Genomic DNA, 8,651 nt, shown 5'->3' on the forward strand with positions numbered 1-8,651 from the left:
ATAGAGCTTTTACACCAGCCAAATTGCATGTAGTGTAGCTTATTCCATTGTTATTCTCTATGTGTTACATTGCCAGCATATTCCATGTGCTGACCCGTTTTCGGGCTGCAACGTTTCATGTTGCAGACTTTTCAGACGACGAGTAAGGTGCTTTTAGGTCGTGGTTCTATACTCAGTGATGCCGTTGGAGTTGATGGACTCGCTTATCTTCCAAGTCTTCCGCTGTTATCGTTTTTAGATGGCCTTAAGCCATATATATTTTAATAAGTTCTCTTTTGAGACATTCGATGTAATAAGTGTGTGATTGCTACTCTGTTATAAATATTCCAAGTACTGTGTGATGTCAGCATTACTGATCCAGGGATGACACTGAGCACAGAGATCAGACTGGTTGAGGTCTGGTCGCTACATCGAGCTTTGTAGATAGTAACACTACTATCAGCGTCTGTCTTCCTCTTGAAGATCCATTTATTTTCTATGGCTTGCCAATCACCGGGCAGGTCCACCAAAGTCCACACTTTGTTCTCATACATGGATCCCATCTTAGATTTCATGGCCTTCAAGCCATTTCGCGGAATCTGGGCTCATCATCGCTTCCTCATAGTTCGTAGGTTCATCATGGTCTAGTAACATGACTTCCAAAACAGGATTACCGTACCACTCTGGTGCAGACTGTACTTATGAAGACCTACAAGGTTCTGTAGTAACTTAATTTGAAGTTTCATGATCATCATCATTAGCTTCCTCACTAATTGGTGTAGGAATCACTGGAACTGATTTTTGTGATGAACTACTTTCCAATTCGGGAGAAGGTACAATTACCTTATCAAGCTCTACTTTCCACCCACTCACTTCTTTCGAGAGAAACTCCTTCTCTAGAAAGGATCCATCTTAGCAACGAATATCTTGCCTTCAGATCCGTGATAGAAGGTGTACCCAACAGTTTTCTTTGGGTATTCTATGAAGACACACTTCTCCGATTTGGGTTCGAGCTTCTCAGGTTGAAACTTTTTCACATAAGCATTGCAGCCCCAAACTTTAAGAAACGACAACTTTGGTTTCTTGCCAAACCATAGTTCATAAGGCGTCGTCTCAACAGATTTTGATGGTGCCCTATTTAAGGTGAATACAGCTGTCTCTAACGCATAACCCCAACGATAGTGGTAAATCGGTAAGATACATCATAGATCGCACCATATCCAATAAAGTGTGATTATGACGTTTGGACACACCATCATGCTGTGGTGTTCCATGTGGCGTGAGCTGTGAAACTATTCCACATTGTTTTAAATGAAGGCCAAACTCGTAACTCAAATATTCTCCTCCACAATCAGATCATAGAAACTTTATTTTCTTGTTATGATGATTCTCCACTTCACTCTGAAATTCTTTGAACTTTTCAAATGTTTCAGACTTGTGCTTCATTAAGTAGATATACTCATATCCGCTCAAATCATCTGTGAAGGTCAAAAAATAACGATACCCGCGACGAGCATCAACACACATTGGAGCGCATACATCGGTATGTATTATTTCCAACAAGTCAATAGCTCGTTCTATTGTTCCGGAGAACGGAGTTTTTAGTCATCTTGCCCAAAAGGCACGGTTCGCAAGCATCAAATGATTCATAACCAAGTGATTCCAAAAGTCCATCTTTATGGAGTTTCTTCATGCGCTTTACACCGATATGACCCAAACGACAGTGCCACAAATAAGTTGCACTATCATTATCAACTTTGCATCTTTTGGCATCAATATCATGAATTTGTGTATCACTATGACTGAGATTCAACAAACTATTTTCATTGGGTGTATGACCATCGAAGGTTTTATTCATGTAAACAGAACAACAATTATTCTCTAACTTTAAATGAATAACCGTATTGCAATAAACATGATCAAATCATATTCACGCTCAATGCAAACGCCAAATAACATTTATTTAGGTTTAACACTAATCCTGAAAGTATAGGGAGTGTGCGATGATGATCATATCAATCTTGGAACCACTTCCAACACACATCGTCACTTCACCCTCAACTAGTCTCTGTTTATTCTGTAACTCATGTTTCGGGTTACTAATTTTTAGTAACCGAACAAGTATCAAATACCCAGGGGCAACTATAAACACTAGTAAGGTACACATCAATAACATGTATATCAAATATACCCTTGTTCACTTTGCCATCCTTCTTATCCACCAAATATTCAGGGCATTTCCGCTTCCAGTGACCATTTCCTCTGCAGTAGAAGCACTCAGTTTCAGGCTTTGGTCCAGCTTTGGGCTTCTTCGCGGGAGTGACAACTTGCTTGCCATTCTACTTGAAGTTCCCTTTCTTTCCCTTTGCCCTTTTCTTGAAACTAGTGGTCTTGTCAATCATCAACACTTGATGCTCTTTCTTGATTTCTACCTTTGTTGATTTTAGCATCAAAGAGCTCGAGAATCATTTTGTCATCCCTTGCATACTATAGTTCATCATGAAGTTCTAGTAACTTGGTGATGGTGACTAGAGAACTCTGTCAATCACTATCTTATCTGGAAGATTAACTCCCACTTGATTCAAGCAATTGTAGTACCAAGACAATCTGAGCACATGCTCACTAGTTGAGCAATTCTCCTCCATCTTTTAGCTATAGAACTTGTTGGAGACTTCATATCTCTCAACTCGGGTATTTGCTTGAAATATTAACTTCAACTCCTGGAACATCTCATATGGTCCATGACGTTCAAAACGTCTTTTGAAGTCCCGATTCTAAGCCGTAAAGCATGGTGCACTTAACTATCAAGTAGTCGTCATTTTAAGGTAGTCAAAAGTTCATAACTTCTGCATCTGCTCCTACAATAGGCCTGTCACCTAGCGGTGCATTAAGGACATAATTCTTCTGTGCAGCAATGAGGATAAACCTCAGATCACAGAACCCAGTCCGCATCATTGCTACTATCATCTTTCAACTTAGTTTTCTCTAGGAACACATATAAAACATAGGGAAGCAACAACGCGAGCTATTTATATATAACATAATTTGCAAAATACTATCAGGACTAAGTTCATGATAAATTAAAGTTCAATTAATCATATTACTTAAGAACTCCCACTTAGATAGACATCCCTCTAATCATCTAAGTGATCATGTGATCCAAATCAACTAAACCATGTCTGATCATCACGTGAGATGGAGTAGTTTTCAATGGTGAACATCACTATGTTGATCATATCTACTATATGATTCACGCTCGACCTTTTGGGTCTCAGTGTTCCGAGGCCATATCTGCATATGCTAGGCTCGTCAAGTTTAACCTGAGTATTTTGCGTCTGCAAACCTGGCTTGCACCCATTGTAGATGGACATAGAGCTTATCACACCCAATCATCACGTGGTGTCTGGGCACGACGAACTTTGGCAATGGTGCATACTCAGGGAGAACACTTTTATCTTGAAATTTAGTGAGAGATCATCTTATAATGCTACCGTCAATCAAAGCAGATAAGATGCATAAAAGATAAACATCACATGCGATCAATATAAGTGATATGATATGGCCATCATCATCTTGTGCTTGTGATCTCCATCTCCGAAGCACCGTCATGATCACCATCATCACTGGCGCGACACCTTGATCTCCATCGTAGCATCGTTGTCGTCTCGCCAACTATTGCTTCTATGACTGTCGCTACCGCTTAGTGATAAAGTAAAGCAATTACAGGGCGATTGCATTGCATACAATAAAGCGACAACCATATGGCTCCTGCCAGTTGCCGATAACTCGGTTACAAAACATGATCATCTCATACAATAAAATATAGCATCATGCCTTGACCATATCACATCACAACATGCCCTGCAAAAACAAGTTAGACGTCCTCAACTTTGTTGTTGCAAGTTTTACGTGGCTGCTACGGGCTGAGCAAAAACTGTTCTTACCTACGCATCAAAACCACAACGATAGTTCGTCAAGTTAGTGTTGTTTTAACCTTCTCAAGGACCGGGCGTAGCCACACTCGGTTCAACTAAAGTTGGAGAAACTGACACCCGCTAGTCACCTGTGTGCAAAGCACGGCGGTAAAACCAGTCTCGCGTAAGCGTACATGTAATGTCGGTCCGGGCCGCTTCATCCAACAATACCGCCGAACCAAAGTATGACATGTTGGTAAGCAGTATGACTTGTATCACCCACAACTCACTTGTGTTCTACTCGTGCATATAACATCTACGCATAAAACATGGCTCTAATGCCACTGTTGGGTAACATAGCTATTTCAAAAAAAATCCTACACACAGCAAGATCATGGTGATGCATAGCAACGAGAGGGGAGAGTGTGTCACGTACCCTCGTAGACCGAAAGCGGAAGCGTTAGAACAAGGCGGTTGATGTAGTCGTACGTCTTCACGATCTGACCGATCAAGTACCGAATGCACGACACCTCCGAGTTCAGCACACGTTCAGCTCGATGACGTCCCTCGAACTCCAATCCAGCCGAGCTTTGAGGGAGAGTTCCATCAGCACAACGGCGTGGTGACGATGATGATGTTCTACCGATGCAGGGCTTCGCCTAAGCACCGCTACGATATTATCGAGGTGGATTATGGTGGAGGGGGGCACCGCACACGGCTAAGAGATGCAAGGGGTCAATTGTTGTGTCTATGGGGTGCCCCCTCCTCCGTATATAAAGGGGGGAGGAGGAGAGGGCCGGCCAAGGGGAGAGGTGCGCCCTAGGGAGGGAAATCCTACTCCAAGTAGGTTTGCCCCCCCCCCTTCCTATTCCAAGAAGGGAAGGGGGAAGGAGGAGGTGGAGAGAAGGAAGGAGGGGGGGCGCCGCCCCCTTCCCTTGTCCAATTCGGACTGGGGCAAGGGGAGCCATGCGCCACCTCTTGGCTGCCCTCCCTCTTCTCCACTAAGGCCCATAAGGCCCAATAGCTTCCCCGAGGGGGGGGGGTCCGATAACCCCCGGTACTCCGGTATATGCCCGAAACCTCCCGGAACCATTCCGGTGTCCAAACATAGTCGTACAATATATCGATCTTTACGTCTCGACCATTTCGAGACTCCTCGTTATGTCCGTGATCACATCCGGGACTCCAAACAACCTTCGGTACATCAAAACACATAAACTCATAATATAACCGTCATCGAACATTAAGCTTGCGGACCCTACGGGTTCGAGAACTATGTAGACATGACCGAGACACATTTCCGGTCAATAACCAATAGCGGAACCTGGATGCTCATATTGGCTCCCACATATTCTACAAAGATCTTTATCGGTCAAACCGCATAACAACATACGTTGTTCCCTTTGTCATCGGTATGTTACTTGCCCGAGATTCGATCGTCGGTATCTCAATACCTAGTTCAATCTCATTACCGGCAAGTCTCTTTACTCGCTATGTAATGCATCATCCCGTAACTAACTCATTAGTCACATTGCTTGCAAGGCTTATAGTGATGTGCATTACCGAGAGGGCCCAGAGATACCTCTCCAACAATCGGAGTGACAAATCCTAATCTCAAGATACATCAACTCAACAAGTACCTTTGGAGACACCTGTAGAGCACATTTATAATCACCCAGTTACGTTGTGACGTTTGGTAGCACATAAAGTGTTCCTCTGGTAAGAGGGAGTTACATAATCTCATAGTCATAGGAACATGTATAAGTCATGAAGAAAGCAACAGCAACATACTAAACGATCAAGTGCTAAGCTAACGAAATGGGTCAAGTCAATCACATCATTCTTATAATGATGTGATCCCATTGATCAAATGATAACTCATATCTATGCTTAGGAAACTCATCCATCTTTGATCAATGAGCTAGTCAAGTAGAGGCATACTAGTGATGTTGAGGAACATTGCAGAAAATTAAAAAATTTCCTACGATTTCACCAAGATCCATCTATGAGTTCATCTAAGCAACGAGTCATGGGAGAGAGATTGCATCTACATACCACTTTGTAGATCGCGTGCGGAAGCGTTCAACAGAACGGTGATGATGGAGTCGTACTCGCCGTGATTCAAATCACCGATGACCAAGTGCTGAACGGACAGCACCTCCACGTTCAACACACGTACGGAGCGGATGACGTCTCCCCTTCTTGATCCAGCAAGGGGAAAGGAGAGGTTGAGGAAGAAGGCTCCAGCAGCAGCACAACGGCGTGATGATGGTGGAGAGGCAGTACTCCGACAGGGCTTCGCCAAGCACTCAACGGAAGAGGAGAGGTGTTGGGGAGGGGAGGGGCTGCGCCTTGGATCAGGTGTTCAGCCCTCCCCTCGCCCCTCTATTTATAGCGGAAGGGGAAAGGGGGCCGACCCCCTCTAGATGAGATCTAGAGGGGGGGCGGCCAGGGAGGGGGGCTTGCCCCCCAAGCAAGGGGGGCGCCCCCACTAGGATTCCCCCCCCAACCCTAGGCGCATGGGCCCAAGGGGGGGCGCCCAGCCCTTCAGGGGCTGGTTCCCTGCCCCTTGTGGCCCATGAGGCCCTCCGAGAGGGGTGGCCCCTCCCGGTGGACCCCCGGAACCCCTCTGGTGGCCCCGGTACAATACCGATATGCCCCCGAAACTTTCCGGTGTCCGTATGACAACTTCCCATATATAAATCTTCACCTCCGGACCATTCCGGAACTCCTCATGACGTCTGGGATCTCATTCGGGACTCCGAAAAACATTTGGTAATATCATACAAGTCTTCCTAATAACCCTAGAGTCACCGAACCTTAAGTGTGTAGACCCTACGGGTTTGAGAGACATGCAGACATGACCGAGATGGCTCTCCGGTCAATAACCAACATCGGGATCTGTATACCCATGTTGGCTCCCACATGCTCCTCGATGATCTCATCGGATGAACCACGATGTCGAGGATTCAATCAACCCCGTATACAATTCCCTTTGTCAATCGGTACGTTACGTGCCCGAGACTCGATCGTCGGTATCCCAATACCTCGTTCAGTCTCGTTACCGGCAAGTCACTTTACTCGTACCGTAATGCATGATCCCGTGACCAAACACTTGGTCACTTTGAGCTCATTATGATGATGCATTACCGAGTGGTCCCAGAGATACCTCTCCGTCATACAGAGTGACAAATCCCAGTCTCGATCTGTGTCAACCCAACAGACACTTTCGGAGATACCTGTAGTGCACCTTTATAGTCACCTAGTTACATTGTGACATTTGGTACACCCAAAGCACTCCTACGGTATCTGAGAGTTACACGATCTCATGGTCTAAGGAAGAGATACTTGACATTGGAAAAGCTCTAGCAAAACGAACTACACGATCTTGTGCTATGCTTAGGATTGGGTCTTGTCCATCACATCATTCTCCTCATGAGGTGATCCCGCTGTCAACGACATCTAATGTCCATAGTCAGGAAACCATCGCTATATGTTGACCAACGAGCTAGTCAACTAGAGGCTTACTAGGGACGTATTTGGTCTATGTATTCACACGTGTATTACGATTTTCGGATAATACAATTATAGCATGAATAAAAGACAATTATCATGAACAAGGAAATATAATAATAATCCTTTTATTATTGCCTCTAGGGCATATTTCCAACAGTCTCCCACTTGCACTAGAGTCAATAATCTAGTTACATTGTCATGAATCGAACACCCATAGAGTTCTGGTGTTGATCATGTTTTGCTCGCGGAAGAGGTTTAGTCAACGGATCTGCGACATTCAGATCCGTATGTACTTTGCAAATATCTATGTCTCCATCTTGAACATTTTCACGGATGGAGTTGAAACGACGCTTGATGTGCCTGGTCTTCTTGTGAAACCTGGGCTCCTTGGCAAGGGCAATAGCTCCAGTGTTGTCACAGAAGAGTTTGATCGGCCCCGACGCATTGGGTATGACTCCTAGGTCAGTGATGAACTCCTTCACCCAAATTGCTTCATGCGCTGCCTCTGAGGCTGCCATGTACTTCGCTTCACATGTAGATCCCGCCACGACGCTCTGCTTGCAGCTGCACCAGCTTACTGCTCCACCATTCAACATATACACGTATCCGGTTTGTGACTTAGAGTCATCCAGATCTGTGTCGAAGCTAGCGTCGACGTAACCCTTTACGACGAGCTCTTCATCACCTCCATAAACGAGAAACATGTCCTTTGTCCTTTTCAGGTACTTCGGGATATTCTTGACCGTTGTCCAGTGTTCCTTGCCGGGATTACTTTGGTACCTTCCTACCAAACTTACGGCAAGGTTTACATCAGGTCTGGTACACAGCATGGCATACATAATAGATCCTATGGCTGAGGCATAGGGGATGACGCTCATCTCTTCTTTATCTTTTGTCGTGGTCGGGCATTGAGCCGAGCTCAATCTCACACCTTGCAATACAGGCAAGAACCCTTTCTTGGACTGATCCATTTTGAACTTCTTCAAAATCTTATCAAGGTATGTGCTTTGTGAAAGACCTATGAGGCGTCTTGATCTATCCCTATAGATTTTGATGCCTAATATGTAAGCAGCTTCTCCAAGGTCCTTCATTGAAAAACACTTATTCAAGTAGGCCTTAATGCTGTCCAAGAATTCTATATCATTTCCCATCAAAAGTATGTCATCTACATATAATATGAGAAATGCTACAGATCTCCCACTCACTTTCTTGTAAACGCAGGCTTCTCCATAAGTCTGCATA

This window comes from Triticum dicoccoides, chromosome 2B (assembly GCF_002162155.2).
Source record: "Triticum dicoccoides isolate Atlit2015 ecotype Zavitan chromosome 2B, WEW_v2.0, whole genome shotgun sequence".
Classification (NCBI taxonomy): Eukaryota; Viridiplantae; Streptophyta; class Magnoliopsida; order Poales; family Poaceae; genus Triticum; species Triticum dicoccoides.